The sequence below is a fragment of the Haematobia irritans genome, chromosome 2 (assembly GCF_050003625.1).
Source record: "Haematobia irritans isolate KBUSLIRL chromosome 2, ASM5000362v1, whole genome shotgun sequence".
In the NCBI taxonomy this organism is placed as follows: Eukaryota; Metazoa; Arthropoda; class Insecta; order Diptera; family Muscidae; genus Haematobia; species Haematobia irritans.
The window spans coordinates 225,100,565-225,121,441 of NC_134398.1; the positions used below are offsets into that span (position 1 = coordinate 225,100,565).

Genomic DNA, 20,877 nt, shown 5'->3' on the forward strand with positions numbered 1-20,877 from the left:
TAACATTTTATTTTTCCTTGGGCAATTTATCAGCTACTTCTTTGATCCTTACAAACTGTGTGGTCCGCTGTTCGAATCCCCGTCCGGCAAAAGGTAAAATTAAAATAAAAACATCATACAATTGAATAATTTCTTCTACAATGTTTGTATTACAGAAAAAGGTGCTAAGAACTAAAAAATCTCGTGGAAGTGAGAAAGATGTGGGAGAATATACAATTAGGCAGAAACAATATTTTGAGCATTCAGGTCGAAAACCTATGTTGTTAGCACCTATATTACCTGTTTATTTTCATAATTCATTATGATTGTAAATATATAAATAAATAAATAAAATTTTGAGCACTATATTGCTTGGGAGAATTTTTTTTAAGCATGTAATATTTTTGGGTGCAAAATGCTTCCAAACATATTATATGGTCACATAATAACATATTGTTTTTTGGAAGACAACATTATTGAATTTGGATGCAAAAATACAAAATGTTTGGAACTTCGACTACCCAAACATATATTGTTTAGACCAATATGCTTTCAAACATATTATATATTGGAAGAGATCAAACATATAAATGTTTGGGCAATACCCAAAAATGTATATGCTTGAAGCAAAATATGTTTGGGAATATATGTTACAGAAGCGATTTTTTGTGAGGGTGTGGGCGCTGCAAACTATTCTATATAAATGTAACTTATAACGATAATTATCTGCTGGTGACCATAACAGCTATCTATGTAGCCCAGTGGATAGTGTGTTGGCTTACAAACTGTATGGTCCTCGTTTCGATTCTCCCTGCAGGCGAAAGGTAAAATTTTAAAAAAATATAAAAGTGATTAATTTCTTTAACATTATTTGTATTACAGAAAAAAGGTGCCAAGAACAAATATATTTCGTGGAAGTGAAATTAACGAGTATGTTAGGGAATAGGGGAGCCACCGTGGTGCAATGGTTAGCATGCCCGCCTTGCATACACTAGGTCGTGGGTTCGATTCCTGCTACGACCGAACACCAAAAAGTTTTTCAGCGGTGGATTATCCCACCTCAGTAATGCTGGTGACATTTCTGAGGGTTTCAAAACTTCTGTAAGTGGTTTCACTGCAAGGTGGAACGCCGTTCGGACTCGGCTATAAAAAGGAGGTCCCTTGTCATTGAGCTTAACATGGAATCGGGCAGCACTCAGTGATAAGAGAGAAGTTCACCACTGTGGTATCACAATGGACTGAATAGTCTAAGTGAGCCTGATGCATCGGGCTGCCACATAACCTAACCTAACCTAACCTAGGGAATAAGCACAATCGTCTTTGGGAAAAATTCTTCCAAGCATATAATATTTTTGGGCTCAAAATGCTTCCAAACATATAATATGTTCACATAAAACAAACATATTAATGTTTCGGCAGTATCCAATAATATATGTGCTTCCTGCAAAATATGTTTGGAACATATGTTAAAGAAGCGATTTTTTTTGAGGGTGCATACATATGCCCAAAAAAGTGAACCTACCATGAAAGAAAATGTTCACAGAAAAAAAGTCTGTTGTAAAACTGATGCTAAAATGAACTAATATTTATTGCAAAAATTTTATTTTGTTTTAGTTTATTTTTAAATTTTGTAAGAAATTTTCCCCATCCAACAATTTTTTCTTTATTGCTTATGTATGTCTCAAAAATTTTATGAACTAAATGGCAGAAAATTTGAATGACATACAAATTAGTTCAATTCTAACTAAAACAGAAGAATCTTCTCATACACTTGTCAAAAATAGTAAGAATGAACTATATTTAAAATGGTTAAAATGGGAATGATCTGGCGCCTAAGATTTTTTCTTTTTTTTTTTCGAGAAAGATGAATTTCGTAAAAGGTAACTAAAAATCCAAAAATGTCCGAAATTTTTCGTTAATTTAATGAATCTCAAAAATTGGAATACAATTTAGTTCGATTGTTCATTTTTTCCCATAATGTAGTTTACCTTTTTTCTGTGTAGATTTATTTTAGAAAATGTTAACTAAAATAGTTTTCTAATTGCAACATATTACAAATAAGTTTATAATTTTTTTAAATTGAAGAAAATTTATTAAAAATAATAAGTTTTTTTCAGTTACTTAGGAAAATTTCATATGTTGAAGGAAAGTATTGTTAAAATGCATTTACTCACATTGGGCAAAATTAAACTAAAATCAAAAAATTTACATGAACTAGAATAAAGTTAAGTTGGCTTTAGCGCGCCCTTTTTTGAGTGTGATCTCTGCAATCATAAAATTACCGCAATAATAATATATTAACTATGTTAGTTTTTCTCTGAGTGCATGTACGAAATGATAAGACCATACAAGTCACCCTTTTTTCGTGAGAATTATAAAGCCTGGTTTAATTTAGCATGTCCGGTTACAAAGATTTTTCTTTACACTAATGATTTTGCTATTGGTTCTGAGCCAAAGAAGTGGAAAATTGAAGTAAGGACACCTTTAAATTTAAATTGAGTTACGAGTATGTGTACTTCATTCTAGGAGATAAATTGTAAATTATTCCTTTTTTCCATTTTTTTTTCTTTATGTGTTAACAACAACTTAAATTTGCAAATTCAGCCTCGAAAATAGAGTATTGAATCACATCTCCTATTTTTGAACGCTTTTTTTGCTTCGTAGAGAAGACACAAAAGGTCAACAAATTTAAATAAGATTAATTAATTTTGAAGAAATATTCAGAATTTTTAAATCTAAGAACAAAATTTTCTTTAATGTGCAGACATCCAGTTTTAAGTCGAATCAACTTCAACTTGGCTCTTGTCCAAAAGAAAAAAAATTATATGAAAATTTTTATAAAGTACATGAAATGCGTCTTCTATGCTAAGCACAAATCTCAATCGTATTTTAAGGATATGAAATCATTCCTCAAGACAATTATTTTTTCAGTGTACTAGATAAAACATTTTTATTGTACCTATCCAGAACATCGTAATGACGATAGATCGAGTCACGAAATTTTTTTTTATTGTAATTAATTGTTTTTAATAAATGAATTTGAACAATATATTCATAAAAATTACACTCAAAAAAAAAGTGAATCTCTATTTCACTAAAGCCAATTTAACTTTATTTTAGTTCATGGAATGATTATGTTTGGAGAAAGTTTCCTCTACTCTAATAATTTTTTGTGTACGTTAGTTAAATTAACTAAAACCGAGGAGAAACATATACACAAATGAAGGATAAAGATCAACTAAATTCGTGTCTTCCACAAAATAGTTCAATATTTCTTTAAATTTGTAAATTTTACCACAAATGCGTTCTTCATGAACTTCGTATGTCACTAAAGACATTCTTACAAATTCTTCTTGCTCGAATTCTTTCCTTCAAACTACAAAATTTTCTTTAACAAGTGAAAAAACTTAATTATGTCTAATAAATTTTCTTGAATTTGTGGTTAAATTGTAAGGGCCAATGTTGAATGTGAACCACACCTAAACGCCAAGTTTTTTTTCTGAAGTTTATTTGACAATTCTCTATTGCAGACTTAGTCAATTTGAACCATGGAGAGATACAAAATCCAACAACGTGTTAAATGGTTCCATGAAATGGCAACAGTGGATGATCAATTTTCGAAGAAAATCATCTTCAGTGATGAGGCACATTTTCACCTCAGTGGATTCGTCAATAAACAGAATTGCCACATTTGGGCGAATGAGAATCCAAGAGTGATTGTCGAAAAACCAATGCACCCACAAAGAGTGACTGTTTGGTGCGGTTTATGGGCTGGCGGCATCATCGGGCCGTATTTTTTCCAAAATGAGGCCGGTCAGGCAGTTACTGTGAATGGTGTTCGCTATCGTGAGATGATAACTAACTTTTTATGGCCCGAATAGGAAGATATGGATGTGGACGATATGTGATTTCAGCAGGACGGTGCCACTTGCCACACAGCTAACGAAACAATGGCTCTTTTGCGCAACAAATTCAATGGCCGTGTTATCTCACGTAATGGCGATGTCAATTGGCCGCCAAGATCATGTGATTTGACACCGTTGGATTTTTTCTTTGGGGTTATTTGAAAGAAAAGGTGTACGTCGATAAGCCAGCAACAATTTAAGAGCTAAAGGATGAGATAATTCGGCACATTAACGGCATAGGACCTCCATTATGCCTCAGCGTCATCGAAAATTTGGACCATCGGATGAAGGTGTTCCACCGAGGTCGCGGCGCCCATTTGGCCGATATTTTGTTCCATACGTAATTGAGTAATACCAATATATCATAATAAAATAAAATTACAATAATTTCCTAAATAGTTTATGTTTTATTCAAAATCAACATCGGCCCTCGAAATTTTAACCACCCTTTATTTACTTATTTTTATGACATCGGCGTGGTGCCAACGTTTGTAATACTGTTTAGTTAATTAAAATTTTCTAAAAATATTCAAAATTTTCTAAAATTAACCGAAATTTTTCTTCCTGGTGGGTTCACTGTTTTTTCAGTGTATTGTGTATAATCACAACTATAGAGATCAACGGTAGATGGCCCCTTGTTTTGTGGGAATCCCAAATCGTAACTCTTTGGCGAAAAATAATATAGTGTTGTCGCTAAATTCGAATTTTTCCACTCATCTCTAGCCAGTGTTGTTGCTTTGTATTATTATTTTCAAATAAAACGATAAATAATAAATTACGTAGTCGTATTGATGTGGAATATGGAAATTTAAGTTTTACACCCGGTTGGTGTAAATTGGTTTTGATAACTGTCCAATCCACACTCAAAAAAAGTGAACCCTATATTTCACTAAAGCTGATTTAATTCTCTTTTAGTTCATTATTACGTTTTAAGAAAGTTTCCATTACTTTAATAATTTTTTTGCTTATGTAAGTTAACTTAACTAAAGCAGAGGAAAAAATTATACAAATATGAAGTATAAAGATGAACTAAATTCGCATCTCCCACAAAATAGTTCAGAATTCCTTAATATTTGTAAATTTTACCTATAATGCGCCCATTATTAACTTCGTATGGCACTAAAGACATTTTTGCAATTTTGAACTCCAATATATCCTTCAAACTACGAAATTTTCTTTAATAAATGAAAAATAATAATTTTGTCTAATAAATTTTCTTGAATTTGTCGTAAATATTTTACTTATTTTTGTGAAATCGGCGTGACATCCGCGTTTATAATACAGTTTAGTTAAAATGTTCTACAATTAATCAAATTTTTCTAAGACTAACTAAAATTTTCTTTCCTGGTGGGTTCACTGCACTGATATGTCAACAAATTGATATAGGCGCTGAAAAATATGTTTGTCGCTGTCATTTAATGATACATTTACTGTCGCAAAAACTATATCACATAACTGGTGGTATAAATATTGATACACTCTAATAATGTTTTCTTTTCTGTAAAAAATGCGCACTTTTTTGCACTCTACCCGTAAAATGAACTTTTTAGGTTCTTTTCTTAAAAGACAGGCAAAAGTGCGAAAAGACTTCGAATTCTGTTATGAAAATAGTGCCACGCATAGAGGTAAATTGCGGGCATTTTCAGCACTGCCGACAAGCGAGAATGTTGCGATTGTCTTGCTTGATCCTTTGAATTCTTTTCTACCCGCTGAAATGCGCATAAAGATGTTTTCACATCACACAACGAAGGATGATAACTGATACTCTTATTTTTTTATAATTGTCTTACGGATATGGGGGTTTGAATTATTTATCTATTACACTAGTTTACAAGAAAAAATCATGAAATTGATGAAGGGGAACTTTTTTTTATGTATTTGAGCAGCTGAATTCGAGAAAATTAAAAAAAAAAATATGGAACAGTTTTTGAGATATCCCGTTATTTTTATATTTTCGCTCTTTTTTACTAAACAAAGTATATCTCGAGTTAGAAATGTCCGATTATATCGTTGTTGGTACTTAAATGAAAGGTATTAAGATGGCGAATAATAGTTTATAATTGGATCTGTGATAAGTTAAGTGGTTCAAAAGATATCAATGCGAAAAGGCCAAATTTTCCAAAAAATTTACAGTTTACAATGGACTTTTTTCGCCAGAAAAGTACAAACCATTGAAAACCATTTTGTATAGATGATACTCTAACGTAAGTAATAAGAGTAATAAGACCAACTAGAACAAAAACGACGGAAAAATAACAAAGTTATAAGCAATTGAGTGAACAAATCCGATGTCAAATCATGCAAATATGAGCAACTCACCCACACAAAAATGCATTTATGTGGCATTTTTGTGCGGGTGAGTTGCTCATACTTGCATGATTTGACATCGGATTTGTTTTTTACTTGAAAAATTGCATCATTTCTGCTCGAAGTCGAATCTGAATTTGAAAATGTAAGTTGTCGTTAACACGTTTTTAAAGGACGTTTTAATAGCACATGAAGGAAAAAAAAAATAGAAAAAAACTAATAAATTAAATTTTGCCACCTAGAATTAAATTAGTAAAAATTAAATTTAAAAGACAATTCTGTCTTAAAAGTATCCTTACTTCAATTCTCCGCTTCTTTGGCTCGGAATCAATACCAAAATCATTAGTGCAAAGACAAAATCTTTGGAACCGGACACGCTTTTGTGGTAGCACCCAGATAAGATCACTACTATGGTTTCAATGGACTGAATAGACTAAGTGAACCTGCAATATAGGACTGACGCTATACCTAACGTAACTTAACCTACATTCTTCTATCTAGGAAGTTCGAAACGGAAATCGGATTTTATAATTTTTTTTTGTAACATTAATCTTTTAATCAGTAGATTATATAAGATGGCTTTAGTATTAAGAGGCCATTGCAAAACTAAAGCGCTAGTGGTCTCTGTCAACATAATTTCATGCCTTGCACTGAAAAAAAGCATGCCCGGTTCCAAAGATTTTGTCTTTACCTTAAAAATTTTGGTATTGATTCCGAACCAAAGAAGCGGAGATTACAAGTAAGGATACTTTTAAGACACAATACTCTTTAAAATTTGGGTTTTGTGTACTTGCTTCTAGGAAACAAATTTTAATTTTTCAGCTTTTTTTTCATATGCTATCAAAGTCCTTTAAAAACGAGTTAACGACAACTTTATTTTCCAAATTAAGGCTCGACGTCCAGTAGAAATTATGCTATGTTTCAAGTAAAAAGCGTCTTTAAAATAAAGTGTTGAAAAACATGTCCTATATTTGGACGATTTTTTGCTTTGTAGTCAAGATGCAAAAAGACATCAAATTTAAAGACAATTTCATTAAATTTAAAGAATTTTTCTGAATTATTAAAGTCAAGTTGACCTTAGCCCAAACATTTTTTCTTTCATGTTATGATACCCATTTTTAAGTGAAATCGCTTAATTATAAGGACAATACGACTTCATTGAATATTTTATCGACTTTTGGACAAGGAAAAAAACTTTATATTGGAGAAATGTCTCTTCTATGCTAAGCTAAATTTGCATTCGTATTTTAAAGACATAAAATCTTTGACTTCACGACAATATTTTTTTCAGTGTTATAAACAAAATATGTGTGTTTGATAAATGTTTGAATTTAAAACTACAAAAGTAATACAAATATGATGACAAAAATTAAAATAGAAAGTGTATCCTTGTCTATTTACGCTTTTTCCTGGACAAAGCTATAAATTCTATCATACCAGTTCCCATCACAAAAACTATTCCAGCCGGCAAAAATTCAATGTACTACTAAAAAAACAAAAAAAAAACAACAACAAACTTCCAAATATTGAAAAAAGCACCAAAGGCACCTAATGAAAACGCCAGAAAGCACCAAGTTGGTGATTTTTTTGAAAAGGCACTAAATTGGCAATTTGGTGCTTTTTGGAAATCAAAAAGCACTAAATTCGAACCACTGCAAAAAAGTTGGCAGAATATCACCTGTATTGAGGTACACATACTTGCTCTCTCAATAAAGGAGATCAGGATTGTATCTTAAATACTAAATTATCTTTGGTTGAATTTTAACCAGAGTTTGCTAATTGGGAATTTAATGTGAATTTCTAGAATAACTGTATTCCTTGTACTTAACCCTCTAATGCCCAATCCCGCCTTTAGGCGGGCTTCGTTTAATAAGAAAGCTTTTAGTAAAACACACCTTAAGACAACAAAAATGGGTAAAATAAAAAGAAGACTTAGTTGATACCGCTCAAGAGGCTTTGCAGCATATACTGAATTTTACCGTATAAATTTTTCTTTTTTAGTTTTCTTGCTTTTGTGTCGTTAACATTGAAAATTTAATCAGCTGGAAAAAAAATTGGGGCATTAGAGGGTTAATTAATTACCGCACCACACACGGTTTGGAAAAATATTTGTTTAAACAAACTCACATAATACTCTCATCTTAAGAGGCGCTCTACGATATAATGGCATACATTTCTTTGTAGTGTTTATATATTTTCGTCTTGGGACATATGTGAGATGGAGTATGCGAGATTAGCTCTCTTTGTTAAATAAATAACTATTTAAATCAATTACCATCAATGTTAGTACACGGAACACGAAACCCCGGACCAATGTGATTCCCCCAGAGTCTAGAGAATTTAGATATTACGATTATCTACATATACTCGTAGACGACTTTCAATGGTCTCGCACATGTTCTCCCTGGCAGATCCATGGAATACATCAGCGTAGTTAAATTAATTCTGTCTTAAATTTAGTATTTATGCGTTGTCGTAAGCAGCTAGATCATCATCAACTTCACCATTGTCATCATTATTAATCTCGAGAATAAGTTTTGGTATAAAATTACCAATGTGCAAGTGCGAATGTGAAATTTATGTTTGACATTAAGACCTTTCAGAAGAAAAAAACGAGTAATCCAAGTGCTAGCAATCTCATGCGACAACATTTGGAGATTAACCTAAAATCTGGGTATGTATTTTTTCATTGCTGATCATTGAGTTCATTGGCTTTTTACCTTGCTTTGTGTGGGATAGGTCAAGTTAAAAAAGAATAAATTTAATTCAATTGTATTATTTCTAATTTCCTGTTAACAGAATGTATTTATTGTAGCAATTAGAACTTATCAACTCTCCATTAGAAATGCTAAGGTTTTAAAATGGTTGAGAACTAATTTAGTGTTTATCGGTATCTGGAATTGAATATGCCAATCATTGAACCAATACCATGCTTTTTGGGGATCCTTTATTGGTATTTTTTAAATGATCAATAATCAATCCCTCTTAAAATAAAAATGTCTAACATATCTGTTAGCTAACTTTTACCAAACCAGTAACAGGATCACATTTTCTTTGCATACAAATGTTGTAGCCCAGTCTCGGTCGAACAATAACACAATGTCATGTACACTGAAAAAAATATTGTCGTGAGGTCAAAGATTTCTTGTCTTTAAAATACGAATGCAAATTTTGCTTAGCATAGAAGACGCATTTCTCTAATATAAAGATTTTTTCCTTGTCCAAAAGTCGATGAAGTCGTATTGTCCTTATAATGAAGTGATTTGACTTAAAAATGGGTATCATAACATGAAAGAAAAAATTTTTGGGCTAAGGTCAACTTATATTTAATAATTCATAAAAAATCTTTAAAATTAATGAAATTGTCTTTATATTTGTTGTATTTTTGCATCTTGACTACAAAGCAAAATATCGTTCAAATATAGGTCGTGCTTTTCAACACTTTATTTTAAAGAGGTTTTTTACTTGAAACATAGCATAATTTCTACAGGAAAGTTATCGTTAACTAGGTTTTGGCTCGGAATCAATACCCAAATTTTTAATGGAACGACAAAATCTTTGGAACGGGGCATACTTTTTTTTCAGTGTAGCTACACACTATTTTATAAGACAGATTAGATTAGTTTAATCCAAACTCCGTTTTCTGTTTAAATAATGCATTATAACCTTTTACGTTTCAGACAAATCGGGGATTTCATTTTGTAAAAAGTCCGGCCAAAAACCCAAGTGACGTTTTTCACTATATGAAATCCTCCATGGGTATTGTAAATTAAATAAACTTAAAAAGTCAGACAATCAGTTTTCATCTCCACCACCACCATCTACAACCTTACAATATTGAAGTAAAATGGAGAAAAATAGTTGGACATAGGAAAGGCCCCTTTCTTCGTCTAGTAAATTTGAATTTTCCAATTTTCAATAACAGTTGAAAAAGTCCAAGTCCAAAAATACTCCATAGGGGAAGACCAAACGAAGGGCCTGGGACTTTTAATACATTTGAAATAAAGCACATGTGATGTCCCTGCAAGTAATTGGGTGTTTGTTTTATCATCTTTCGCAAAAATGTCACTACTTCGAATCAGCAGGAAGTACACTGAAAAAAATATTGTCGTGAGGTCAAAGATTTCATGTCTTTAAAATACGAATATAAATTTTGCTTAGCATAGAAGACGCATTTCTCTAATATAAAGTTTTTTTCCTTGTCCAAAAGTCGATAAACTTTTCACTGAAGTCGTATTGTCTTTATAATTAAATGATTTCACTTAAAAATGGGTATCATAACATGAAAGAAAAAATGTTTGGGCTAAGGTCAATTTGACTTTAATAATTCAGAAAAAATCTTTAAATTTAATGAAATTGTCTTTAAATTTGTTGTGTTTTTGCATCTTGACTACTAAGCAAAAAATCGTCCAAATATAGAACATGTTTTTCAACACTTTATTTTAAAGACGTTTTTTACTTGAAACATAGAAAGTCGAGTCTTAATTAGGAAAATAAAGTTTCCGTTCACTCGTTTTTAAAGGACTTTAATAGCATACGACGAAAAAAAGCTGAAAAAGCGAAAAATTAAAATTTGCTTCCTGGAATCAAGTACACAAAACCCAAATTTAAAAGAGAATTGTGTCTTAAAATTATCCTTACTTGTATTCTCCGCGTCTTTGGCTCGGAATCAATACCAAAATTTTTAAAGTAAAGACAAAATCTTTGGAACCGGGCATGCTTTTTTTTCAGTGTAGAGGTGTGCGCGTGAACAAAATCCAAAGCAACTCTCGCTCGGTGCGGCCGATTATCGTTTTTATTTTTTAAAAAATAGCTATCGATTGTTTGACTTCTTTTAGTCACTTGTTCGATTCCCCGAGAGCATTTATTCCCGAACGGGGACACTAATTCGATATGAAGATGATATCGCGTATGAAAGTTATATCTTCCATATCGATACATTTCGATAGAAAATGTATATCTCTTTATAATACGTTAAAAACCTCCTACACTAAAAAAAACATGCTGAGTTGCAAAGATTTTGTCTTTACATTAATGATTTTGATCCGAGCCAAAGAACCGGAGAATTAATGCAAGGACAACATTAAGACACAATTTTCTTTTAAATTTGAGTTTTGCGTACATTTATAATAATGTACGCAAAAAAATTTAATTTATTTTTTTTAGGTTTTTTAGTCCTTCATAAACATGTTAACGACAACTTAAATTCCTAAATTCATGGTTGACTTCAAGTAGAAATTATACTATGTTTCAATGAAAAAAATTTGAAAAACATCTTTATGTTTTGTTTTGTAGTGAAGTTACAAAATGTCCACAAATCTAAAGACGATTTCATTAATATTGAAAAAGTTTTCAGAATTATTAAAGCCAAGTTGACATTAATCAAACAACATTTTCTTTCATGTTAAGATACCAATTTTTCGAATCACTTAACTATAAGGACTTCATTTAAAAGTTTATTGACTTTTGGACAAACAAATGTACTGAAATCTTACTTCCCACAAAATGGTTCATTATTACTTTAAATTTGTAAATTTTACTACAAATGTGCCCATCTTGAACTTCGTATGCCGATATTTACTTATTTTTGTGATAGCTGTGTAATTTCAGCGTTTGTTATACTGTTTAGTTAAATTCTCTAAAACTAATATAAATTTTCTAAAATTATCTAACATTTTTCTTCCTAGTAGGTTCACTGTTTTTTCAGTGTAGGTTTTTATATACATTTCACCAAATTCGATTTAATACCTTAAATACTGATAGGCATATGAATTAATCGGTTTAATGATAAACTTTCAAATTGAAAAAATTTGTAATACGGTATTACCATTTATTTAAACATACACTCAAAAAAAAGTTTACTTGGATCCAAAGATTTTGACCTTCCTTTAAGGATTTTGGTATTGATTCTTAAAAATAAAGAAAATTTTTAGTGACCCATAGGACCAATAAAATTAAAATTAGGATACAGATCTTATTTATTAAATTTTCATTCTATTTTCGCGGTTTATTAACAAAGGTACTCGCGTATAAACAAAAGCCAGTTTAAAAATCCAAATTATAACGGATACTTCAAAGTAAAAAATGTTTTCTTAATTCCAAAAAAACTTTAAACCAAAGACGCTAAATCCTCAAAATAATATAGGCTAATATTTGAAGCGTTTTTATCTCAAATCTAAAGTTTCAATATTTCAGTTAATTTAAGGACAATTTCTTTAACATCTTTAAATCAAAAATGTGTTTCTTTACTTTAAGGAAAATTAGCCTTAGTTCAAAAACATGCGACTCAAAAAAAAAAGTTTACTTGGATCCAAAGATTTTGGCCTTCCTTTAAGGATTTTGGTATTGATTATTTAAAATAAAGAAATTTTTTAGTGACCCATAGGACCAATAAAATTAAAATTAGGATACAGATCTTATTTATTAAATTTTCATTCTATTTTCGCGGTTTATTAACAAAGGTACTCGCGTATAAACAAAAGCCAGTTTAAAAATCCAAATTATAACGGATACTTCAAAGTAAAAAATGTTTTCTTAATTCCAAAAAAAACTTTAAACCAAAGACGCTAAATCCTCAAAATAGTATAGGCTAATATTTGAAGCGTTTTTATCTCAAATCTAAAGTTTCAATATTTCAGTTAATTTAAGGACAATTTCTTTAACATCTTTAAATCAAAAATGTGTTTCTTTACTTTAAGGAAAATTAGCCTTAGTTCAAAAACATGCGACTTTAATGAAGGGTCCCAAATGTACAAAATTTGTGTCCTAAATTTAATGTAAACGTTTTTTGAAGCAAAGATTATAAACTTTATTTTAATTAAAGTTTCATTATTTTAAAGGAATTTGTCCCTAATATTTTGTAAATTTCGCTTCCTAAAATTTAGGTTGCGTAATGTACACCATTAAAGACATTCTTGCAATTTTGAACTCCATTTTTTCCTTAAAACTACAAAATGTTCTTTAACTAGTGAAAAAAAAATTATGTCTAATAAATTCTCTTGAATTTGTCGAAAAATATTTACTTATTTTTGTGATATCGGCGTGATGCCAGCTCTTATAATACTCTTTAGTTAAAATTTTCTACAAATATTCAACATTTTCTAAAATTAATCAAAAGTTCTCTTCCTGGTTGATTCACTGTTTTTTCAGTGTAAAAAGAAAAAAAACCTTAATTTTTGGTAATTTTAAAATATGTATAGGATACCTGATTTGATGTACTGGTATTTCCAAAATTTGTAAGTTAAACAAAGAAAGGATAATGTTTTGGCTGCAGATGAAATCGAAAAACAGAACAGTTTTTTTTGTTATTTGATGGAAAGTAAATATTTTGGTTACTTTGTGCTATTATACATAATAGGATTTATAAACTTGTACAAACGTACACATTAATAATTTTTTCCGATTTCATAGAAAGAAAAAAAACAGATATCCATCATAGGCACTATAATATTGTGGTGACGCGATGATAATGATGGTAAATGCAAAACATAGTAAAAGAACAGAACAACAAAATATGAAATGACACAGTTTGTAGTTATTGTTTTGCCACTATTCTAGTTACGTTTTTTTTTTTCTATTTATTTTTTGCTTTAATTCACCTTTTTCTTATTTTCCGTTACTTTATTCACTTATATTCGATCGAAAACACTTTTTTCATACCGAATTATAAAATTCGCATATATAAAAACCTATGGACAAACACACGTACGCATACGAGATATACGCAAAAGAAAAAAACACGAAATATTCATAATTTTGGAATATTCATCATTGTGGAGTGTGGTTACTTTTGTGAGGGGGTTTCGCTTGCCCGTATGTGTGTGTGCGTGAGATGTCTATGGTGTGTGTGTGAGGGTGGCGTTTAAAGGTATGCTCTTGTTTGTTTGGAATTTTTCTTCATTTCGCATAAATTTCCATATTAAAATTTAAAATGTGTATTTTTTATATATAATTTGCCAGTGTGCATATGTATGTATTATTCATATGTATTATTTTGATCGTCGTACGTTAGCACCGGAAGTTTTCCATAAAAAGGATATTCGTTGTATTTTGTAAAGCTATGATTGCTGTTTCCACACAAAGTTATCAAACATCGTTTCGTTATTTGTAATTGTTATTATTTTTCTTAAACTCAACTCGTTCGTTTGGCTAAAAGCAAAATATGCAACTGATCATATAGCCGCTGGATATAATTCACTGATGCTATTCAAAAGCAAATCTGACTCAAATGTTAACTCAATAATGCAACAATTGACATTGGTATTCTAATGGTTGCAAGACGTCGTCTTTTAGTGTAAGGTGTTCCACTCGCGATATGCAAAACATATAAGTATCCCAAAAGTGTTTTGGGTTTTGTGGGAGAAAATTATGAAAATGTATCTCTAAGCACCGCCGAGTCACAATAAACTGAAACTGATTTTAGAGCTCACACGATTATCCATCTACACCAGAGCAGACCACCTAGCTAGCAAGCCGACCATTTCTGTCCGTCCATCTGTCCCTCTAAAAGTATTAGTAGTTGGTGTTTGATCGTTGGATTATTGTTGTCATCGTCTACATCGTTAGCGTCGCCGTTATTGTCGCTATACAATACCTATACACAATTTGCTCATACTCAAAATCTTATCACAGCAACAGTTTAGTGTGCGGATAAAAATCACTCAATAAAAATTAGCAGAGATAAAATAAGACACATTGGCTTTGCTTTTGTTTTTTTTTTATTATTATTTTCGTAGTTATTTGTTTACATATTTGACGCACACCATTCACACAAATACACTAGTCCTAATAATACAATAACCAATTATATTTTACTAGATCAAGTGTAAATGGCTATGCTTTAGGGGGTGGGAATTTTGAGAGCATTGAAAATCCCGATTGAGGGCTACTGCAATACGTTTGTTTGTCTTTCTAACTCATGTTTTATTTATTTAAATCTGTATTCTCATTCTCTCAATGGTCTACATTTTTGAAAGATCTTTCTCACTCTCTCTTCCCAGTTATGACAGCATCAGTGTGTATGAGCATAGGTAGCGTATGAGTTATGTTACAAGAATTTTAATTTATGGTGTCTTCTTTCATTTTTATATGAATTTAATAGGCACATTATTTGTCGGAACCATTCAAATGTATGTGTTTTAGTTTTAATTGTCTTCAACTGACTATTAACTGAAATGTTAATTTATTAGTGTAGCATCTATTTCATTAGGGCAATTTTGTTTTCAATTGAAATTCTTTCTTCTTTCTTTCAAATATATACTCTATATTTTGTTTATGTTTAGAATTTGTGTTTTTAATTAAGTAAGCCATTTATTCATAATTGCGGTAATTTAATTTAATTAACTAATAAAAATATTGTTTACATATAGGGAGCTTTCCTAACTGCATCCTGGAAATTTCCGGGATTTTTTTTATATTTTCGCTCCCAAGTAATAGCGGGAATTATTCTCCACAGTATTTTAGATAAAATATTAATAGTACTTTTGGGTTATCTTAAACTTAGGAGACATATGTATATACAAAAGAAATTTTATTGTTGTTTTGATTTACGGGGTTGCTGACATGTACCCAGCAAACAAAGCGTCGCCAAAAAAAAGTAATGAGAATGTTCTTTTTGGATCCGGAAGTGGTGCAAAATTGACGCCGAAACGATGAATTTAAAACGGGCTTGTCATAGGACGGAAGTACTCCATTTCAACAGCGGTTGCACTGAATTTGCATCACTTCTTTAGGTGGGATCCGAATTCAATGTTTTTGGATGTAAATTAAAAAATTCTGTGATATTTTTTCCAATAAATAATTTTTATAATTTTTTATAATTTTTTATAATTTTTAATGTTATCTAACGCTTGTCGGAAACGTTTGACCTCAAATATTTTCAAAAATTCACAATTTTTTCATATTGGACATTTTTTTCGACAAAATTTAAATGATTTGTATCATTTTATGAATTCTTACTCTGTTTTTAACCTATTTGAAACAAAACAAGTATATACAGCAGTAAATTCGGCCGGGCCGAATTTTAAATACCCACCACCATGAAATAAATATGATAGTTTACTTTGAAAACTCTTCGTCGTAGTGGGTTACTTGATACTATATAGAATTGTAGGGGGTTTGATGACAAATCTTCTCCCAAGGCAGTCAGCTCCCGAAGAAAAACTTTAAAGATTCTACCAATTTTGTTTGAATTTTAGAGAAATTATAAACATATCGAGGATATGATTAAATTACGCCTTGATTTGAAATCTTAAATCTGTAGATTTTTTCCGCCATTATTTAAATAAATACGATGAGTAAAATCTGGAAATTTTACTTTCAGTTTGAAGCAATTTTCATGATCAGTGCGCCTGCTACTTTAGAGAATTTTAGAGTTGAATAAACGAAAATACTTTATAAGAAAAGGAAATTTCGTTTGTCTAAAATTTCATTATAGATTACTAATTTCCAGCAAATCGGATAAAAACTACGGATTCTAGAAGCCCAAGAAATAAAGCCGGGAGATCGGTGTATATGGGGGCTATACCAAAACATGGACCGATGGGCACCATTTTCGGCACACCTTTCTATGGTCCCAAAAGAACTCTAGATTTTCAATTTCAGGAAAATCGGATAGAAAATATAGTTTCTAGAAGCCCAAGAAGCAAAATCGGGAGATCAGTCTCTATGGGGCCTATATCAAAACATGGACCGATGAGCACAATTTTCGGCACACCTTTTTATGGTCCTCAAATACTTCTAGATTTCCAATTTCAGGCAAATCGTATTGTAAATATTGTTTCTAGAAGCCCTAGAAGCAAAATCGGGATATCGGTCTATATGGGGGCTATACCAAAACATGGACCGATGGGCACCATTTTCGGCACACTTTTTTATGGTCCTCAAATACCTCTATATTTCCAATTTCAGGCAAATTGGATAAAATCTACGATTTTTATAGGCCCAAGACTCCAAATCGGGAGGTTGCTTTATGTAGAGGCTATATCAAAACATGGACCGATACGGACCATTTTCGACTCACCTCTTTATGGTCCCAAAATACCTCTGGATTTTCAATTTCATACAAATCGGATAGAAAATACTGTTTCTAGACGCGCAAGAAGCAAAATCGGGAGATCGGTCTATATGGGGGCTATACCAAAACATGGACCGATACGGACCATTTTCGACACACCTCTTTATAGTCCTACAATACCTTTAGATTTCCAATTTCAGGCAAATTGGATGGTAAATATAGTTTCTAGACGCCCAAGAAGCAAAATCGGGAGATCGGTCTATATGGGGGCTATATCAAAACATGGACCGATACGGACCATTTTCGACACACTTCCTTATGGTCCTAAAATACCTCTAGATTTTCAATTTCAGACAAATCGGATAGAAAATACTGTTTCTAGACGCCTAAGAAGCAGAATCGGGAGATCGGTCTATATGGGGGCTATATCAAAACATGGACCGATACGGACCATTTTCGACACACCTCTTTATGGTCCCAAAATACCTCTGGATTTACAATTTCAGGCAAATCTGATAAAAATACGGTTTTTATAGGCCCAAGACCCCAAATCGGGAGGTCGGTTTATATGGGGACTATATCAAAACTTGGACCGATATAGCCCATCTTCGAACTTGACCTGCCTGCAAACAAAAAACTAATCTGTGCCAAATTTGGGGACGATAACGCCGTTATTGAAGGCTGTAGCGTGATTACAACAGACAGACAGACAGACAGACGGACAGACGGACATGCTTATATCGTCTTAGAATTTCTCCCTGATCAAGAATATATATACTTTATATAGTCGGAAATCAATATTTCGATGTGTTACAAACGGAATGACAAACTTATTATACCCCCGTCACCATTTTATGGTGGTGGGTATAAAAATTTAAATTACCCGTTAAAAGTATGAAAAAACCAAGTTATAAAAGATTGAATTAAAAGAACTTCCTGGGTAGTTAAAATAAAGAACATCATTGGGAGTGCATCTTCTGGAAGTGCTTTTAAATTTGTGCCTTTGGAAGAACTTCCAAATTTTTTTGCTGGGTAGTGCATATACTTTATACTTTTTCATTTCCTCATTTAATTTAATTGTTCAACAGCGAACAATGTCGGAAATTTTGTTCAAATTCCCTACCTTTGGCACAATCTTTGATAAGTCTTTTGTGCAATCCTTGCTCTCTAAATCACTAAAAATACTCTCGAGAACATGGTTGCCACTCATGCCAAAAATAATCTACTAAAATTTGAAGAAATTTATACCACAAATCACAAAAAAAATATTATTTGTATAGAAAATGTTGTTGAAAAATGTTATTTCCATAGAAAATTTTTGCAAAAATTTATTTGTATAGAAAATTAAAGTATCTCTTAGATGGAACGTTTTTCAAAGTCTACCAAAACATTAAGAATTCTACAAATCTACCGAACAGTAAAAAATCTACCATTTTGGCAGAATTCTACCAACTGTGGCAACCGTAACACCGAACCGTAACCGAACAGTAAAAAATCTACCATTTTGGCAGAATTCTACCAACTGTGGTAACCGTAAGTGAGAGATGGTGATCATTGTGTGGTAGAAATGAAGCTAGAAAACTCTTTTTAATCCATTCTTGGTTCATTGCTATGTGTCCACATAGCGCTTCAAATCCTAGGCCTGAAGGCGTTTTTAATTTGTCCAAATGTATGTATAAAATGTATACCATATGAAAGAAAGTTTTTCTTTAAACTTGATTCTCGGAAAATTTTAAAAAATCTCTATTTGAATCAAAAAAATGTATTAAGATCTCAAACTTAAAATAAAAGTTTATTTTTTTTTCATTTGCATTTACATTGCGTTAGGTATGATTGTCATTCCCACAGAAATATGAATAATAATGCATTGATGACATAATCGATTAATTTAACCATCAGGATATATTTATTTTGTATGGGCCAAAGTGATATCATCCTCATGAGAGTTTATAATATAATAGGTTACATTGAAGCGACTCGTTTAAACTTGTGCAAAACATGGTGTCGCAAAGCGTATGAACAATTTCAATGCATTTATCATACGCTCCATATCCCCTATCATACGACCTGTTGAATCCTGTACTTTTAATAAAAAATCCAAGTACAGGTCGAATACAATAAAAAAAAGTTATAATCTATGAGATTTCCCAACATAAACTAATTTCGAATATGGAATATGTTCATTTGTATTGGAGACTGACAAGTAACGAATTTGAAACACAAAAGTAAAAGAGAAAACACTTTTCCTAAACACCCTAATAAACGGCACAAGTTTTATGCCTTGTCTACAAAGAGTATTTAAATCATGTTTAATCACTTTATTGACTAGATTTGTTTACATATTTGCTCGTATTTTAGTACCTATGAGCTAGGTTGTTTAAATAAAATGAACGAAATGTATGTATGGCAATAAACGCATACATGAAAAAAGTGTTAGGAAAGCTATTAAATAGAAACTAACTGTTATTGAAGAATAAGCAATTATAGAAGAATCAGCATTTATTTAAGGGTTGATAAAGCGCTAAACAAATGTAAAATTAAAAACTTTACCAATTTTCCAATTTCGTACATATGGAAAGGTGGGTTGTCGACCTTTCCCAAAGTAGAAATAATCTAATACTGCTTTCAACATCTATTCAAAATCTCCTCAATGTAATGTCAACTCAGTAGATTTACAATGTAGAAACATCAACAAAATCTCGTTCATAGTCTACTACACTGCCGTTTGCGACTTCGATTTTAGTACTAAAACACAACTTTCTAAAACGATGTGGTTTTTTTCATTGATGAAGAGTATAATATCAGAATATGTGTGGGCACATGTGTTTTTTGGTGTTTGCATATCTTAAAGAAATTCTTATTTTTATCAAAAGTGCGAGCAAATCTCAAAAAAATTTACCTTTCTGCTGCTCCGGAAATATTAAAATTTATGATTGAAGTTCATCATGAAATTTGCAGACACCTTGTTATTACATAATGTCATTGATATACTACCAGTACTTTAAATGGTAATTATTTGCTATATACAGCTCTTGTTATCATTTGTTTATTTAAACATTTTATATGGGTCCCAACACAGTTTGGTTATATAGACCCTAAAATAATTATTTACACAATATTAAAGAAACTCATAATAAAGAATGTTCAATTAATTATAATGTGCATGCGAATTTTATAAATTGATTATCATCAATACTTGTTTTATTTGCATTTAAAAATGACCTTGCAATCCGAGAATGTAGGAGAAGATCATTTCTATCAGGTATTTACTGGGAAAGGGCAAATCTGCTTGATTTCACTGACTCTGTTCTTGAAAGTATCGGTGCCGAGAAATTCTGAGGTATACTCTTAAAATAGAGTCAACTTAATCTACAAAAATTTGAAGAAAATTTTAACAAAAATCTACCAAATTTAAAAATCTTTATTTTTAAGTTTTGATCAAATTTTTGTGGTTAGTATGAAAAAATTTGTTTCTGCGAAAGAAATGTTTTACAATTTTATTTAGAAGTTTATTTCAGTATCATATATTTTAACCTCTCCTATTAACGAACATGTTTGGATATATAAATATCCTTTGAATTGCATATGTGTCGTATTCTACCAATTGTGGCAACCGTGATATTTACGCTTTAATTTGGTTCTTATAATCTTTGTGTTGAAATGTATACAAGC

At 31.3% G+C, this 20,877-nt stretch overlaps 1 protein-coding gene across 4 annotated transcripts in view; it reads right to left on the minus strand.

The window, feature by feature from the left end:
* Positions 1-20,877, minus strand: part of fusl (transmembrane protein fuseless) — a 59,995-nt gene that overhangs the window by 33,363 nt on the left and 5,755 nt on the right. Inside the window, exon 1 of one of the 4 annotated variants that reach the window (XM_075297646.1) lies at positions 14,198-14,584. The exons of 1 other annotated variant lie outside the window; for it this stretch is intronic. The gene's annotated coding sequence lies outside the window, so the exon portion shown is untranslated. Of the gene's footprint in view, positions 1-13,395; positions 13,414-13,789; positions 14,585-20,877 lie in introns of those variants that run through there. 2 more of the 4 variants (XM_075297642.1, XM_075297643.1) reach the window with 2 other exon arrangements.